Below are 18,896 nucleotides of genomic sequence, written 5' to 3' on the forward strand. Positions count from 1 at the left end.
GTGCTGCACCACCAACTTAGCCGTCTCCCGGGCCGACGGGAGTTTGGGAAGAGGAATGAAGTGGGCAGCCTTCGAGAACCGGTCCACAACGACCAGGATGACTGTGTATCCATCAGAGAGGGGTAGGGCGGAAATGAAATCCAGCGAGATGTGGGACCAGGGGTGTTTGGGGCTAGGCAGGGGTCGGAGCAGCCCTGCCGCGGGCTGATGTGAGCTCTTCGTGCACGCGCACACTGGGCAAGCAGCCACGAAGGCGCGCGTATCCCCCTCAGCAGATGGCCACCAGAACCTCCTACGCAGGAACCCCAACGTCCTGGCGCCCCTCGGATGGCTGGTGAGGTCGGACGCGTGCGCCCACTGAGGCAGTCGGGAGCGAGCAGCCTTGGGTACGTACATCGTCCCCGATGGACCTCCGCCCGGATCAGGATTCAGCCGTAGCACTGCTCTGACCAGCCTATCAATTCCCCACAAAACTGGGGCAGCAATCAGGGCGTTGGGGACAATGGGGTCGTCCCTCTTAACCAGGTCCATGGGAGAGCGCGTCAAGCCTGGTGGGAGAGCGCGTCAGGCTTGGTGTTCTTCAACCCCAGATGGTATGAGATGGTGAACCGGAACCTGGTGAAGAACAACGCCCACTTGGCCTGGCGCGAGTTGAGCCTCTTGGCCCCCTGAATGTAGGCTAAGTTCTTGTGGTCAGTCCATACGACGAATGGATGGGCGGCCCCCTCTAGTCAATGCCTCCACTCCCCCAGGGCAAGCTTGACCGCTAGCAGCTCACGGTTCCACACGTCGTAATTCCACTCCACCGGGGACAGCCAACGGGAGAACAACGCGCAGGGGTGAGTCTTACCGTCCGTGAGGAACCGCTGAGACAGGATTGCTCCCACCGCAACGTCTGAAGCATTCACCTCCACAATGAACGGCAGGGACGGATCAGGATGCCCGAGGACCGGGACCGAAGTAAAGCGCCGCTTAAGCGCATCAAATGTGTTCCCCACTTCCGGGGTCCAGGAGAAGGAGCGTACGCTCATCTGGGTGAGGGCTGTGAGGAGATATAAAAATTAGCTACCCTAAAAACCATTGTAGTGATGCGGGCTGGGGCCAATCCAGTACCCCGCTGACCTTGGTTGGGTCCATCCGTAAGTCCCCCTGGGTGACAATGACCCAGGTATGGTGCAGGATAGACAGTAGGCATTAGGCAAAGATGGTGAAACAAGGATCTTTACTGGTGGTCCCAAAGCCAGGATACAAAATAACGGACTTATCACAATAAATAAAGGAGGATCAAATTGGTCTCCAAAAACAGGCTGACAGCAAAAATACTAAATACTAACTATGACTGAAAACAACAATGAAACAGGGAGAACACTTCTCAAGTACCTGTACTTCTGTCTTGTGATCAGACACTGATTCGTACTGGTTGACATAAAAAAACTAGCAGAGAAAACTGAGCAAGGGAACACAGGGAAGTGAGGGCATAAATACACAGGGGAACAGATAGACACAGGTGACACCAATAGGATGATGATTAGTCCTGACTGTGAGTGAGGAGGTGCCTAAGTTTGTCAGAGGATGACACCTAGTGGGTCGCTCCTGAACTGCGACCCCCTCCCTCGATAATTATAATGTTATAACTTCTAATAGTAACTGTATCCATTGGTCAAATGGGAGAGAGTGAGGTGGTGGGAGAGAGTGAGCAGTAACTTTCTCTGATTGATTGAGAGATTCAAGGGGCTATCATAATAGTAACATAATAGATGGAAAGCATTGAATATTTAAATTCATGCACTTCGAAATGAATTTTGCAACTTTGACTGCATGGCACTCTCACATCATATGAAGGAATGTGCCTACCTGATTTAGGGGAAACAGTGAACAGTTAGGAGTTGGGGCCAATTTCATCGTAAAACGTTTCCTTGTTGTTAAATACAGTCTGTGAATAAACTTCAAGTGCATAAATTGATGGTTCAGATTACGGGATGCCAAGGTCATATTTTTCCATATTCTGTTCCAGTTAAAGCGTCACAACCACTTTCTATGTGTGTACATATCCTCTCAGATTTTTTATGTCAAGCCCTAGACTGCGGAGGCGTTAGGCAACGCTTGCTAAAGGAAAGGGATTTCAAAGATTCAGTTTCAAAGCTTGCCTTGTGAATTGGAGGGGGTGCAATGAGCAAAGTAGAATTCTCCAGTTTCAAGCATGTGCTCCAGGTGTGTGGAATTCTGAATTTTTCTATTTCAGTCGAGGGAGGACCTCCAAACACGGAGCCCCATGTTGTAAATGGTCAGCTTTGTGGACTCAGACCTGGCATGGGCTTGGTGTCTATCTGCTGCTGCTGGGCCTCCTTGGTAACCTTCCCTGACTGACTGATCTCTCCCAGTGCACCGCTGGGGGATGGAGTCTCTCTCTCGCATTTTTGCGGTAATGCTGCAATTATTTGGTTGTAATTTTGGGTAGAGCAGACATTTCCATATGTTTTTGTTAGCTGCATGTGCAACATAACTCCACCAGTCCTACCGATGATATCATTTACGAAGATTATACATTTTTTTTTAAATTTCAAAAAATAAAAGGTTTTTTATCAATTAGTATATTTGAGTTTAACGACAATATTTGTTGCATTATTTGTTCTGTCGTTTCTGGAGGATTACATTGAAATTGCAACCAACTTTCTATGGCTTGTTTTAGAAATAGTGATATTTGGGAGATTATTTCCTTTTCAAATAACTGAAAGTGAGTGGTTGTAATCTGAATAAAGGGAAAAAGGCCATTCTTGAACATTGGGTGAGACAATCTTACTAATTTGCTAGCGAACCAGTTCGGATTTAAGTATAACTTTTGTATGACTGAAACTTTAATATTTAATAATTTCTGTCCTCCTAATTCATATTCATTATATAAATAGGCCCGTTTAATTTTGTCTGGCATGCCGTTCCAAATAAAATGGAATATTTTTTTCTCATATAATTAAAAAAACTGTTTGCTAGGCGTAGGCAAGACCATAAGCAAATAGGTAAACTGGGATAAAGAGTTAATCAGGGTGATTTTTCCACAAATTGACAGGTATTTACCTTTCCATGGTAGCAAGATCTTATCTATTTTTGCTAACTTTCTATTAAGATTTATTGGAGTGAGATCATTTATTTCATTTGGGATATGTATTCTGAGTATATCCACATCACCATCATACCATTTTATTGGTAAACTACATGGTAATGTAAAAATTGTATTTTTTAGTGATCCAATACATAATATAGTACATTTATCATAATTTGGTTGTAATCCAGAGAGGTTAGAAAATGTATCTAGATCCTCTATGAGGCTGTGGAGGGATTCAAGTTGTGGATTTAAAAGAAAACATGAATCATCAGCGTACAATTTACATTTTACATTTTAGTCATTTAGCGGACGCTCTTATCCAGAGCGACTTACAGTTAGTGAGTGCATACATTTTTACACCTTTGTTTTTAAGCCCTGGATTTCTAATCCCTTGATATTATTGTTGGATCTGATTTTAATAGCTAACATCTTGATGGCCATATTAAATAGATACGCCGATAGTGGACAACCTTGTTTCACTCCTCTTGACAGTTTAAAACTTTCTGAGAAATAGCCATTATTTACTATTTTACACCTAGGGTTACTAAACACGATTTTAACCCATTTTATAAGAGATTCTCCAAAATTGAAATGCTCCAGGCATTTATATATAAACCCCAGTCGTACTTTATCAAATGCCGTTTCGAAGTCTGCTATGAATAGCAGACCTGGTTTCCCAGATTTTTCATAGTGTTCTATTGTTTCCAGTACTTGCCTTATATTATCTCCAATGTATCTTCCATGTAAAAAACCTGTCTGATTAGAATGAATAATGTCCGACAATACCTTTTTAATTCTATGCACTATACATTTTGCTAGAATTTTTGCATCACAACACTGAAGTGTAAGAAATACAAAATAACTGTCAATCTCCCTCGGCCTGGGGCTCCATGCAAGATCTCACCTCGTGGAGTTGCAATGATCATGAGAACGGTGAGGAATCAGCCCAGAACTACACGGGAGGATATTGCCAATGATATCAAGGCAGCTGGGACCATAGTCACCAAGAAAACAATTGGTAACACACTACGCCGTGAATGACTGAAATCCTGCAGCGCCCGCAAGATCCCCCTGCTCAAGAAAGCACATATACAGGGCCGTCTGAAGTTTGCCAATGAACATCTGAATGATTCAGAGGAGAACTGGGTGAAAGTGTTGTGGTCAGATGAGACCAAAATCGAGCTCTTTGGCATCAACTCAACTCGCCGTGTTTGAAGGAGGAGGAATGCTGCCTATGACCCCAAGAACTCCATCCCCACCGTCAAACATGGAGGTGGAAACATTATGCTTTGGGGGTGTTTTTCTGCTAAGGGGACAGGCCAACTTCACCACATCAAAGGGACGATGGACGGGGCCATGTACCATCAAATCTTGGGTGAGAACCTCCTTCCCTCAGCCAGGGCATTGATAATGGGTCGTGGATGGGTATTCCAGCATGACAATGACCCAAAACACACAGCCAAGGCAACAAAGGAGTGGCTCAAGAAGAAGCACATTAAGCTCCTGGAGTGGCCTAGCCAGTCTCCAGACCTTAATCCCATAGAAAATCTGTGGAGGGAGCTGAAGGTTCGAGTTGCCAAACGTCAGCCTTGAAACCTTAATGACTTGGAGAAGATCTGCAAAGAGGAGTGGAACAAAATCACTCCTGAGATGTGTGCAAACCAGGTGGCCAACTACAAGAAACGTCTGACCTCTGTGATTGCCAACAAGGGTTTTGCCACCAAGTACTAAGTCATGTTTTGCAGAGGGGTCAAATACTTATTTCCCTCATTAAAATGCAAATCAATTTATAACATTTTTGACATGCGTTTTTCTGGATTTTTATTGTTGTTATTCTGTCTCTCACTGTTCAAATAAACCTACCATTAAAATTATAGACTGATCATGTCTTTGTCAGTGGGCAAACATACAAAATCAGCAGGGGATCAAATACTTTTTTCCCTCACTGTATGTCGGAAAAAATCAGTTATAAATTCCTCTGTCCTAGTTAAAAACAAGTTATCATCCAATAGGCTTTGATTACATTTCCAATATCCTCGCTCACGTGGAAATTCAGTAAGAGTAATGTATATGCCAATTATATGATGGTCCGCCCGCATTCTGTCCCCTATCAACACTTTTTAAACTTTTGGTGCCAACGAGAATGTAAGAAGAAAGAAGTCAAGACGACTAGCTTGATTGAGTCTCCGCCATGTATATCTCACTAGATCAGGATATTTAAGCCTCCATATATCTACTAGTTCTAATGTATCCATGACATTCACGATTTTCTTAAGAGCATGAGGGTGATTGTTTGTAGTGTGATTTCCTTTACGGTCCATTGAGCTATTTAAAACAGTATTATAATCTCCCACCATAATAATAGAGTGTTGAATTGCTTGCAGGGTTGATCATTTATTATATATATATTGTCAAAGAAGTGTGGATCATCATTATTTGGTCCGTAAAGGTTAATGAGCCATATCTGTTTATGGTCCAATAACATATTTAAAATAATCCATCTACCTTGCGTATCTGTTCGAAATTACAGTTAATTAATATCATCACCCCTTTTGAGTTTCTTTGCCCGTGGGAGAAGTATATATTGTTCTCCACTAATTCCCCCGCTAAAGCCCCTCCCCATCCCAAGTTGGGCCGTCATCCCAGTGATCGGCATACCACCCCCGTCCCTCCGGATCCCTAGGGCCCAGAGAGGCCAGGACCCATCCATCGAAAACAGCACACAGTGCCACCCACAAAACAGAAGCAGGTCAACCGCCAAAAGCATTTCTAATGCTCTCACCTCAATATTTTGCATATCTTATTTTCCATCATTATCAATCAATATGCGTAATAATGTTGGCAGTTCATGCATAGGATTTTAACCTATAACCCGGATTGCCATTGTATTACATTACATTTTTGACAAGCAATTATTATTTTAGCAAACAATTATTGTGGTTCATCCTATATTCTCCCTAACATCCTTACCCCCTTGCAACAGATGTGGGATAAACACACACGCACATACTCTAACACACTCAACCCCTTTCCTCCACAATCAACCATAAAATCAGATGCTCAACGGTTGTTACATCCCAGAGCCCAACTCAAGAAAGGACCTGATTTACGAATGCATACACGAATGCATATACAGTTACAGCTGTTTGAGAAAGCATGCAAGATTGAGCAAAAATTGACAACAATGTGAGATTTTATTAATCTATTTAATCTATGTCAAGTCCTAGGTGATGGAGATCAGATCCACCCTCTTCACCTGAGACACAAACACTCTGGTCCCCCGTTGTGACCATTTTCCCCAAGCATCTCCGTGCAGTCAGACCATTGATTATTTTGTGCCACCTGGGCCACAATGATAAGCCCCCTCTCCGATTGTCCGAGTGTGACCCCCTCCCCATGGGTTACTGCAGCCAGTGTTGCCAGCACTGCCACTACCTGGGTGGGGGTACCCAACCTGAATCCCCACCGGCTAGGTACAAGGTCGTCAAGGTTCTCATTAGCAGCTTTTAGAATTTCCTTGTATATTATGCTCTACCATCAGGGGGCTCTGGCTTTGTAGGACCAACCCTGCCAGGCAGGCTCAGAATCTTGAGGGGGCGGTGCTGCTCAAGTAGGTCTCTGACTGCATTAATTTTTCTGTTTTGGCTGCATATAGGCAACTCACAGCAGGTCCATAAAACAGATGGGGACTTCTCTTTGGTGTATGGGTCGCTCAGGTGGGTGTCTAGGATATAGGGTTGTGGATCGTTCCATCATGATAGAACAATAAAAAAATATATTAGATGTACACTATATTTTAAAATGTATATCCCTCATCTACACAAAATTGAAAGCTCTCTCTCACAACCCCTGCTCACAGACACACATTGGTTCTGGGATATGCAACCATTTCCTTTCTCACTCACTTAACGCCGCACTTATTCAAACACAAAAACGCACACCACACCTTCCATCACAATTCATCCACACATACCCACATACTGTGCCTTCTATGTCTTCTGTTTGCTATGTTTTTATCTCCACTATGTTGATTGAGTACTTGTGTTCTAATTTAGTTGTATTTGAAGATGTATTATTTTGCTTGTTATCTTTTCTTGTAATACCGTCTTATCCCTTTATAAACTACTATACCTACTATAAATGTGCTTTATTATTACAATCCCTACCATGGCTAGTATTGGGTGTTCTATTATTCGACTCCTCTATTAGAACTTTCAGAATAGCCATGGAGTAGTCTTTGTGTCGCGGAACATTTGGTTGTCAATATACAGTTTATGGACAACAAGAGCAACACGCTTCCCTTTTAATCTATTTTCCTTGAAGATTGGGTACAGAACTTTGCGCCGTTCTGCAATCCCCCTCGGGAACTGATCATTCATGCCTATTTTCGTGCCAGCAAGTCTTTTATCCTTAAAAAAAGCAAATTTGGCAACGATTGGATGCTGTCCTCTTTGTCCGAAACGGTGTACACATTCGAGTTGGATTTTGTCGACAGCCTCGAGTGGAATTTGAAGCGCTGTAAGAAAGAAGTCCTTCACAATTTTTTCTGTAATCTGTCCCCCTTTTTCCTGGAGTACTAGATTTTCTCTCATCGATCTAGTTTGTATGTCTAGTAAGGCTTCTCTCAGAAAGTTGTTCTCCTTTTTAAGTTCCTTAACGTCCGTTTCCATCCTAGTGACTGTCCCTTTTAGTTTTTTTGTATCGCTCTCCATTATCGCAGCTTTTCCGTCACTCATTTCAAGACTCGCCTTCAACTCTTTTACATCATTACTGACCAACTCTAGTATGCCCAGTTTGTCATTTATTGACTTCAACAGGTCGCTTTCCACACTTACCAGTCCCAGTGGTGAAAAGCCTAAATCATCTGTATTAGTCGAGGAGTCGCGCTTTCTCTTGGAGATTGATTCTCCTCGTTTATCTTCCGTCATGTTTGGGTGTTGCGTGTTGTTGTAATATTTGTTTTGCCTTATAATTTGTTTTGTGTTATTATCCAGATTGAATGTTATTACCCTCGAATATATGAAATGTTAACATTTAGTCTAACTTACTGATATTGAATATTATGTTTTTATCTTGAGGTGATTTGTACCGCTGTGTATTCAATATGCCATCTTGTATACCTGCCCTCTACCGGAAGCTTGGTGTCTCCTGGCAGTTCTTGCACTCCTGTAGATCTGCTTTAACCCCCTGGTGTTTGTTTTGTTTCCCTCTTTCCCTGCAGCCTGTCGCTGAGGCTCACTACTGGTATTACATCACAGAGCTGAGTTTCTATTGGTCCCTGCTGTTCTGCGTCTCTGTGGATGTAAAGAGGAAGGTAGGTGTCACTCCTGTAACCTCACACACACTCCTGTCCCCTTACACAAACTCTCCTGTCCCCTCACACACACTACTGTTTTCTCACACACACTACTGTGATTTAGCAGATGCTCTTATCCAGAGCGATTTACAATTAGTGCATTCATCTTAAGATTGCTAGATGAAACAACATCAAAGATGTGAACAAATATGTTTTAATGACACAATGATTAATTGTTATCTAAGAGGAGATATGTTTGTTTCTGTATAAATTAAGACAGACATTCTACCATTCATCAGTGTTCAGTCTATTTAGGGAATCCTGGATTATGGTCCAAAATGGTCAAAAAGCTCAACAACAACAAATGTGGAATATGATTATAGCTAATGGCATGGCGACAAAGTTGAAAACTGTCTCCACACACACACACACACACACACACACACTCCTGTCTCCATTCACACAGTGATGCAGTCCAAACCGCAGAACAGCCTCAGCTTTCATAGGAAAATCATTACTTTCCCTTCCGGATCACAGATTTCCAGCTTGTTTCCTCAAAGGAACTGCCTGCAGAGGTGGTTGATGTTTTCAATGATAACTACAGTATGAATCTGGACAATGTCCAATGAGGTTTAGTAATTAGACACTAGTCCAGCCCCTCAGGACCCAGATTACCTGATCCCTTCCCCCTCCTCTCCTCAGTCAAATGGGCAACTGAAAGGTCGCTGGTTTGAATCCCCAAGCCAACAAGGTGAAAAAGGAGAGTTGGGGATCTAAAAAAAAACACATTTTCAATTCACACATTAGTATCAATACACACTTGTACATGTGTGAAATAGGAGAAATATAAGCCCCCACCTATTTTTTTATTTATTTTTTTACATTTTAGTCATTTAGCAGACGCTCTTATCCAGAGCGACTTACAGTTAGTGAGTGCACATATTTTCATACTGGTCCCCCATGGAATCGAACCCACAACCCTATGATTATTCTCTACCTGTAATCCTTCCACAGATGTTGTCACGTATATATGATTTGTACTGTTTTTTAAATGTATTTTTCTGCATTCTGTACCATTGATAAATCAACCAGTACAGTACACAGCTGAATGATTTACAGCACCAGGAGTGCAGGACTGCTGAAGCCCAGGTTATAGCATCCTCTACAGTTGTGTGGTTTGTGTTTGTTTCCAGGATTTCATCCACCACATCACCACCATTTTCCTCATCGGTTTCTCGTACTGTGCCAACTATGTGCTCGTTGAAACTCTGGTGATGCTAGTTCATGATTCCTCAGACTTCCTCCTGGAGGTAGGAGATCAGTCTCAGCATACAAGTCTCACACAAATCATACAGACACGGGGAACTAAAGGGGGAATCAAATCAAATCAAATCACATTTTGTCGTGCCCTCTTCACGACTGTCTTGGTGTGTTTGGACCATGATAGTTTGTTGGTGATGTGGACACCAAGGAACTTTAAGCTCTCAACCTGTTCCACTACAGCCCCGTCAATGAGAATGGGGGCGTGCTCAGTCCTCTTTTTTTTCCTGTAGTCCACAATCATCTCCTTTGTCTTGGTCACGTTGAGGGAGAGGTTGTTATCCTGGCACCACACGGCCAGGTCTCTGAGCTCCTCCCTATAGGCTGTCTCATCGTTGTCTGTGATCAAGCCTACCACTGTTGTGTCGTCGGCAAACTTAATGATGGTGTTGGAGTCGTGCCTGGCCCTGCAGTCATGGGTGAACAGGGAGTACAGGAGGGGACTGAGCACACACCCCTGAGGGGCCCCCGTGTTGAGGATTAGCGTGGCAGATGTGTTGTTACCTACCCTTACCACCTGGGGGCGGCCCGTCAGGAAGTCCAGGATCCAGTTGCAGAGGGAGGTGTTTAGTCCCAGGATCCTTAGCTTAGTGATGAGCTTTGAGGGCACTATGGTGTTGAATGCTGAGCTGTAGTCAATGAATAGCATTCTCACGTATGTGTTCCTCTTGTCCAGATGGTAAAGGGCAGTGTGGAGTGCAATAGAGATTGCATCATCTGTGGATCTGTTGGGGCGGTATGCAAATTGGAGTGGGTTGAGGGTTTCTGGGATAATGGTGTTGATGTGAGCCATGACCAGCCTTTCAAAGCACTTCATGGCTACAGACGTCAGTGCTACGGGTCGGTAGTCATTTAGGCAGGTTATCTTAGTGTCCTTGGGCACGGGGACTATGGTGGTCCGCTTGAAACATGTTGGTATTACAGACTCAGTCAGGGACATGTTGAAAATGTCGGTGAAGACACTTGCCAGTTGGTCAGCACATGCTCGGAGTACACGTCCTGGTAATCCGTCTGGCCCTGCAGCCTTGTGAATGTTGACCTGCTTAAAAGTCTTACTCACATTGGCTACGGAGAGCGTGATCACATAGTCATTCGGAACAGCTCTCATGCATGCTTCACTGTTGCTTGCCTCGAAGCGAGCATAGAAGTGGTTTAGATCGTCTGGTAGGCTTGTGTCAGTGGGCAGCTCGCGGCTGTGCTTCCCTTTGTAGTCTGTAATAGTTTTCAAGCCCTGCCACATCCGACGAGCGTCAGAGCCGGTGTAGTACGATTCAATCTTAGTCCTGTATTGACTCTTTGCCTGTTTGATGGTTCGTCGGAGGGCATAGCAGGATTTCTTATAAGCGTCCGGGTTAGAGTCCCGCTCCTTGAAAGCGGCAGCTCTACCCTTTAGCGCAGTGCGGATGTTGCCTGTAATCTATGGCTTCTGGTTGGGGTATGTACGTACGGTCACTGTGGGAACGACGTCATCAATGTACTTATTGATGAAGCCAGTGACTGATGTGGTGTACTCCTCAATGCTATCTGAAGAATCCCGGAACATGTTCCAGTCTGTGCTAGCAAAACAGTCCTGTAGCTTAGCACCTGCGTCATCTGACCACTTTTTTATTAACCGAGTCACTGGTGCTTCCTGCTTTAGTTTTTGCTTATAAGCAGGAATCAGGAGGATAGAGTTAGGGTCAGATTTGCCAAATGGAGGCGAGGGAGAGCTTTGTATGCGTCTCTGTGTGTGGAGTAAAGGTGGTCTAGAGTTTATTTTCCTCTGGTTGCAAATTTAACATGCTGGTAGAAATGAGGTAGAACGGATTTAAGTTTCCCTGCATTAAAGTCCCCGGCCACTAGGAGCGCTTCCTCTGGGTGAGCGTTTTCCTGTTTAGTTATGGCCTTATACAGCTCATTGAGTGCAATGTTAATGCCAGCATTGGTTTGTGGGGGTAAATAGACAGCTATGAAAAATATAGATGAAAACTCTCTTGGTAAATAGTGTGGTCTACAGCTTATCATAAGATACTCTACCTCAGGCGAGCAAAACCTCGAGACTTCCTTAGTATAGGCATAGATGCAATGATTATTCTTATCATACATGTACAGTTGAAGTCGGAAGTTTACATACACTTAGGTTGGAGTCATTAAAACTCATTTTTCAACCACTCCACAAAGTTCTTGTTAACAAACTATAGTTTTGGGAAGTCATGATGTCATGGCTTTAGAAGCTTCTGATAGGCTAATTGACATAATTTGAGTCAATTGGAGGTGTACCTGTGGATGTATTTCAAGGCCTACCTTCAAACTCAGTGCCTCTTTGCTTGACATCATGGGAAAATCAAAATAAATCAGACAAGACCTCAGAAAAAAAATGGTGGACCTCCACAAGTCTGGTTCATCCTTGGGAGCAATTTCCAAATGCCTGAAGGTACCACGTTCATCTGTACAAACAATAGTATGCAAGTATAAACACCATGGGACCACGCAGCCGTCATACCGCTCAGGAAGGAGACGCTTTCTGTCTCCTAGAGATGAACGTATTTTGGTGCGAAAAATGCAAATCAATCCCAGAACAACAGCAAAGGACCTTGTGAAGATGCTGGAGGAAACAGGTACAAAAGTATCTATATCCACAGTAGTAAAACAAGTCCTATATTGACATAACCTGAAAGGCCGCTCAGCAAGGAAGAAGCCACTGCTCCAAAACCGCCATAAAAAAACCAGACTATGGTTTGTAACTGCACATGGGGACAAAGATCATACTTTTTGGAGAAATGTCCTCTGGTCTGATGAAACAAAAATAGAACTGTTTGGCCATAATGACCATAGTTATGTTTGGAGGAAAAAGGGGGTGCTTGCAAGCCAAAGAACACCATCCCAACTGTGAAGCACGGGGGCGGCAGCATCATGCTGTGGGGGTGCTTTGTTGCAGGAGGGACTGGTGCACTTCACAAAATAGATGGCATCATGAGGAAGGAAAATGATGTGGATATATTGAAGCAACATCTCAAGACATCAGTCAGGAAGTTAAAGCTTGGTCGCAAATGGGTCTTCCAAATGGACAATGACCCCAAGCATACTTCCAAAGTTGTGTCAAAATGGCTTAAAGACAACAAAGTCAAGGTATTGGAGTGGCCATCACAAAGCCCTGACCTCAATCCTATAGAAAATGTGTGGGCAGAACTGAAAAAGCGTGTGCGAGCAAGGAGTCCTACAAACCTGACTCAGTTACACCAGCTCTGTCAGGAGGAATGGGCGAAAATTCACCCAACTTATTGTAGGAAGCTTGTGGAAGGCTACCCGAAACGTTTGACCCAAGTTAAACAATTTAAAGGCAATGCTACCAAATACTAATTGAGTGTATGTAAACTTCTGACCCACTGGGAATGTGATGAAATAAATAAAAGCTGAAATATATCATTCTCTCTACTATTATTCTGACATTTCACATTCTTAAAATAAAGTGGTGATCCTAACTGACCTAAGACTAGGATTAAATGTCAGGAATTGTGAAAAACTGAGTTTACATTTATTTGGCTAAGGTGTATGTAAACTTCCGACTTCAACTGTATGTGGTCAAGCTAATTTGGCAGTACCATTTTCACACACTGTTTTGATGGGTTGTGTGGTTATTTAAGCAAGGTTCTTGGCTAACATGGAGGTCACTGTAAACTTGATTTGAATACAGGGATTGTTTATTCACATAACCTCCTCATATAATTTTGACCGTGAATCACACTATTATCTTCATAGCAATCAAACACATTTAGTTTTAAATAGCAATTTTTTGTGGAAAGTAAAACATGTCTTGGGGTTAAACTTCTCTTACCTCTCCCAAGAGACTTTGAGCTCTGAAATACAACTCCTATCATCACATTTATTCCTAAAACTGTTTTAAAATTAACTCAGTAAAGTCTAGTATTGCCCTGATGTTATCTCACAAGAATCATTGTTTTCATCATCTTGGGCCTGATAAAATATGTATGGCTTGTCGTGTGGATCCAGGCATGAAGAATGCCTCCTTTAGAAGCAGTCAATGGGAGACATTGGGTCAGAATGGGACATTGGGTGTCAGGTAGCCTAGCGGTTAAGAGCGTTGGGCCAGTTAGGTTGCTGGTTCGAATCCCCGAGCCGACTAGGTGAAAAATCTGCCGACGTGCCCTTGAGCAAGGCACTTAACCCTAATTACTCATGTAAGTCGCTCTGGATAAGAGTGTAAATAGCTAAAATGTAAATGTGTAATGTATGCTAGAGAAAACAACTACACTTGTCCATCAGAGAGTAGGAACTGGAAGATCATTTAATATGTTAGACAACATCATCACTGTACTGTATATTACTATTTGTTCAACCACTGTGCTATATTAGTAAACCCAGATGATAAGCAATAAGGCCAGAGGGGGTGTGGTATATGGCCAATATACCACGGCTAAGGGCTGTTCTTATGCACGACGCAACGCAGAGTTTAATTACGTTGTTAACCAGTTTATAATAGCAATAAGGCACCTTGGGGGTTTGTGGTATTATGCCAATATACCACGGCTAAGGGCTGTTCTTATGCACAACGCAACGCGGAGTGCCTGGATACAGCCCTTAGCCGTGGTATATTGGCCATATACCGAAAGGTGGTGGTTCGACTACCCGAGCCATCATGTGAAATATATGTTGATGTGTCCTTGAGCAACCCTAATTTGCTCCAGTGGTGCCGTACTACTATGGCTGACCCTGTAAAACAACACATTTCACTGCACCTATCCGGTCTATGTGACAATAAAAACATCTTTATCACATAGGGAATGTTTAAAATGCAAGGCTTGAGGATGGATTAATTTACTGTTTTCTATGCCACTACTTCCTGCCTTTCAGAATAGTCCACAACACCCTGGTTGTTCCCTTGGATTTCTTCCAGCCGTTCTTTGGCTACTACTTCTTCAATGCCCTGCTACTTGTGCTGCAAGCTCTGCACATCTTCTGGGCCTGGTTGATCCTACGCATGGTCTACAAGTTTGTCTTCATGGTCAGTAGACTAAAGTCATCCTTATCCACCTTACTGCCTGGTAGTTATTTCATTGGATAACATGATACAGTAGAATAATAGACATGATGCTCACCCTCAGATTATTTGTCAGAAGTAGTTAGATGCTGAATCCTTGTAGTAAAGCCCATAATGAAAGAAATGGAGAGTGACACTATACTTTATCTTCAGTTATTCATTTATTCTCTGTATGGACGTGTTTTGTCTGAAACGTTCATTACACAGCGGACAAAACGTATCCCTACAGAGAATACATGAATAATTGAAGATTATTATTGTGTACAGTCCATTTCTTTCAATATACACCTGAAAGTGTTCCAGAGCACTACCTTTAGGGCATAGTGTTTGAAAGATGTATTGGCATTATCAATAGTTTCTCTGCTGAACCATCTGGTAATTGTCCGTTATTTTGTAGATTTGCAACCTTACCGTGTCACTTAAATATCTCTTTTGTTTTTAGGTGGAGAAAGAGGAGCGTAGCGATGAGGAAAGCGAGCCTGAGGAGGCGGCAGAGGAGGAAGAGGAGACTAGCTGAGAACTGAGTAAGGGCATTCTTAATTTCAAAACTGTCTTTGCTTCCCAACAACTGTGTTCTGAACAACCTAACCAAATCATAGAAATATGAACAGCAGACTGCTCAAAGCCAGAGAGTACCACTCCCTTTTCTCACAAGGTTAAACTTAGAACGTTTTCCTCTCCTTCCACAGTATATGCTGGTAAGATATAATTCATATATAGTGCATTCGGAAAGTATTCAGACCTTTACTTTTTCCACATTTTGTTACGTTACAGCCTTTTTCTAAAATTGATTAAATTGTTTTTTTCCCCTCATCAATCTACACTCAACACCCCATAATGACAAAGCAAAAATAGGTTCAAGTCCGGGCTCTGGCTGGGCCACTCAAGGACATTCAGAGACTTGTCCCGAAGCCACTCCTGCGTTGTCTTGGCTGTCTGCTTAGGGTCATTGTCCTGTTGGAAGGTGAACCTTCACCCCAGTCTGAGGTCCTGAGCACTCTGGAGCAGGTTTTCATCAAGGATCTCTCTGTACTTTGCTCCGTTTATCTTTCCCTCGATCCTGACTAGTCTCCCAGTCCCTGCCGCTGAAAAACATCCCCACAGCATGATGCTGCCACCACCATGCTAGGGATGGTATTGGCTAGGTGATGAGCGGTGCCTGGTTTCCTCCAGACGTGACGCTTGGCATTCTGGCCAAAGAGTTCAATCTTGACGTGACGCTTGGCATTCTGGCCAAAGAGTTCAATCTTGGTTTCATCAGACCAGAGAATCTTGTTTCTCATGGTCTGAGAGGCATTTAGGTGCCTTTTGGCAAACTCCAAGCGGGCTGTCATGTGCCTAGGAAGAGTTTTGGTGGTTCCAAACGTCTTCCATTTAAGAATGATGGAGGCCACTGTGTTCTTGGGGACCTTCAAAGCTGCAGAAACGTTTTGGTACCCTTCTCCAGATCTGTGCCTCGATACAATCCTGTCTCGGAGCTCTATGGACAATTCCTTCAACCTCATGGCTTGGTTTTTGCTCTGACATGCACTGTCAACTGTGGGACCGTGTATAGACAGGTGTGTGCCTTTCCAAATCATGTCCAATCAATTGAACTTACCATAGGTGGACTCCAATTAAGTTGTAGAAACATCTCAAGGATGATCAATGGAAACAGGATGCACTGGAGCTCAATTTCGAGTCTCATAGCAAAGGGTCTGAATACTTATGTAAATAAGATATGTTTTTTATATTTAATACATTTGCTAAAATTTATAAAAACCTGTTTTCGCTTTTGTCACGGATGTCGGGAACAGAGGACCAATGCGCAGCGTTGAATGCAAACATATTTATTTAATCTGAAAGATAACACGAACAAAACAACAAAACGATAACGTGACGTCCTTAGCTCAAACACAACCTACTAGGAACACGGAACAAGATCCCACAAACACTGAGGGAAAACAGACTGTTTAAATATGGTTCCCAATCAGAGACAACCAGCAACAGCTGACACTCGTTGCCTCTGATTGGGAACCACTCTGGCCAACATAGAAATACAAGACCTAGAATGGAAAACAAAGAGCACAAAACATAGACTCTACACACCCTGGCTCAACATAAAAGAGTCCCTAGAGCCAGGGCGTGACAGTACCCCCCCCCAATGGCGCGGACTCCGACCGCGCCAACAGAACACCACAGGGGAGGGACCGGGTGGGCACTCCGCCTTGGCGGCGGATCCGGCTCTGGGCATGATCCCCACTCCCTCTCTAACCCCCCACAGTACCCCTGGTCCGGTCTGGCCCTGCTGGCCGGAGCTGGACTGAACACTGGTGGAGCGGATTGCTCTAGCTCCGACGTGGAGCAGCTGACCGGTACCGGACCAGGCACCGGTGGAACAGGAACAGGCCGAGCCGGGCTGACGAAGCGCACCACTGACTTGGTGCGGGGAGCAGGAACAGGCCGGACCAGGCTGGCGACGCGCACCATAGGCTTGGTGCGGGGAGCAGGAACAGGCCGGGCCGGACTGGCGACGCGCACCATAGGCTTGGTGCGTGGAGCAGGAACAGGCCGGGCCGGGCTGGCGACGCGCACCATAGGCTCGGTGCGGGGAGCAGGAACAGGCCGGACCGGGCTGACGACACGCACCACAGGCTCGATGCGAGGAACAGGAACAGGCCGGACCGTACTGGGGACACACACCACTGGCCCTATGCAGGGATCAGGAACGGGCCGGACCGGACTGGTAACACAACCCAGTACCTCTCGCCGTGCCTCAACACCCTTTTCTCATTCTGACTGACCACCGTAACCTGGAGTACATTCGGGCAGCTAGGAGACTGAATCCTCGCCAGGCTCGGTGGACTATGTTTCTAGCCCGGTTCGTGTTTAAGATCACTTACATCCCTGGGTCCCAGAACGGGAAGGCAGATGCCCTGTCTCGGCGGTATGACACGGAGGAGAGGTCCGTTGAGCCCACTCCCATACTACCTAAGTCTTGTCTGGTTGCACCGGTGGTATGGGAGGTCGATACGGAAATCGAGCGGGCATTACGCACCGACCCTAGCCCTCCACAGTGTCCGGTGGGTCGGACGTACGTCCCGCTCGAGGTCCGGGATTGGCTCATTTATTGGGCTCACACGTCACCCTCCTCTGGGCATCCAGGTATTGACAGTGCACTGCCTTAGCACAAAATACTGGTGGCCAACGTTAGCCAGGGATGTGAGGATTTTATGTCTCCTCCTGCTCGGTGTGTGCCCAGTGTAAGGCGCCCAGACACTTGCCCAGGGGTAAGTTACAACCCCTGCCCGTTCCACAACGACCCTGGTCTATTACAGACCTTCCCTCCTCACAGGGGAATACCACCATCCTGGTCGTTGTGGATCGGTTCTCGAAGGCCTGTCGTCTCCTTCCCATGCCGGGTCTTCCTACTGCCCTACAGACCGCTGAGGCTCTATTTACCCACGTCTTCCGGCATTACGGGGTACCCGAGGATATAGTGTCTGATCGAGGCCCCCAGTTTACCTCCAGAGTCTGGAGAGCGTTTATGGAACGGTTGGGGGTTTCGGTGAGCCTTACCTCGGGTTACCACCCGGAGAGTAATGGGCAGGTCGAACGTGTCAACCAGGATGTGGGTAGGTTTCTGAGGTCATATTGCCAGGGCCGGCCGGAGGAGTGGGCGAGATATGTTCCCTGGGCCGAGATGGCACAGAACTCTCTCCGCCACTCCTCCACTAAACTAACCCCTTTCCAGTGTGTGTTAGGGTACCAGCCGGTTCTGGCACCTTGGCATGAGAGCCAGATCGAGGCCCCTGCGGTGGATGAGTGGGTGCGGCGCTCGGAGGAGACGTGGAACGCTGCACACATCCATCTGCAGCGAGCCATCCGTCGACAGAAGACGAGCGCCGATCTCCACCGCAGTGAGGGGCCAGTGTACGCACCTGGAGATCGAGTCTGGCTCTCAACCAGAAACCTGCCCCTCCGCCTGCCCTGCCGGAAGCTGGGTCGGCGGTTTGTGGGGCCTTTTAAAGTCCTGAGGAGATTGAACGAGGTGTGTTACAGGTTACAACTGCCCATTGATTACAAGAATATTAACCCCTCGTTCCATGTGTCTCTCCTCAGGCCGGTGGTAGCTGGTCCACTCCAGGACTATGAGATAGAAG

General features: G+C 45.0%; 1 pseudogene; it reads left to right on the plus strand.

The window, feature by feature from the left end:
• The first annotated feature begins 1,159 nt into the window (after window positions 1-1,159).
• On the plus strand, window positions 1,160-15,353 carry LOC121577137 (annotated as a pseudogene).
• The last annotated feature ends 3,543 nt before the right edge of the window (window positions 15,354-18,896 follow it).

The sequence above is a fragment of the Coregonus clupeaformis genome, chromosome 11 (assembly GCF_020615455.1).
Source record: "Coregonus clupeaformis isolate EN_2021a chromosome 11, ASM2061545v1, whole genome shotgun sequence".
Lineage (NCBI taxonomy): Eukaryota > Metazoa > Chordata > Actinopteri > Salmoniformes > Salmonidae > Coregonus > Coregonus clupeaformis.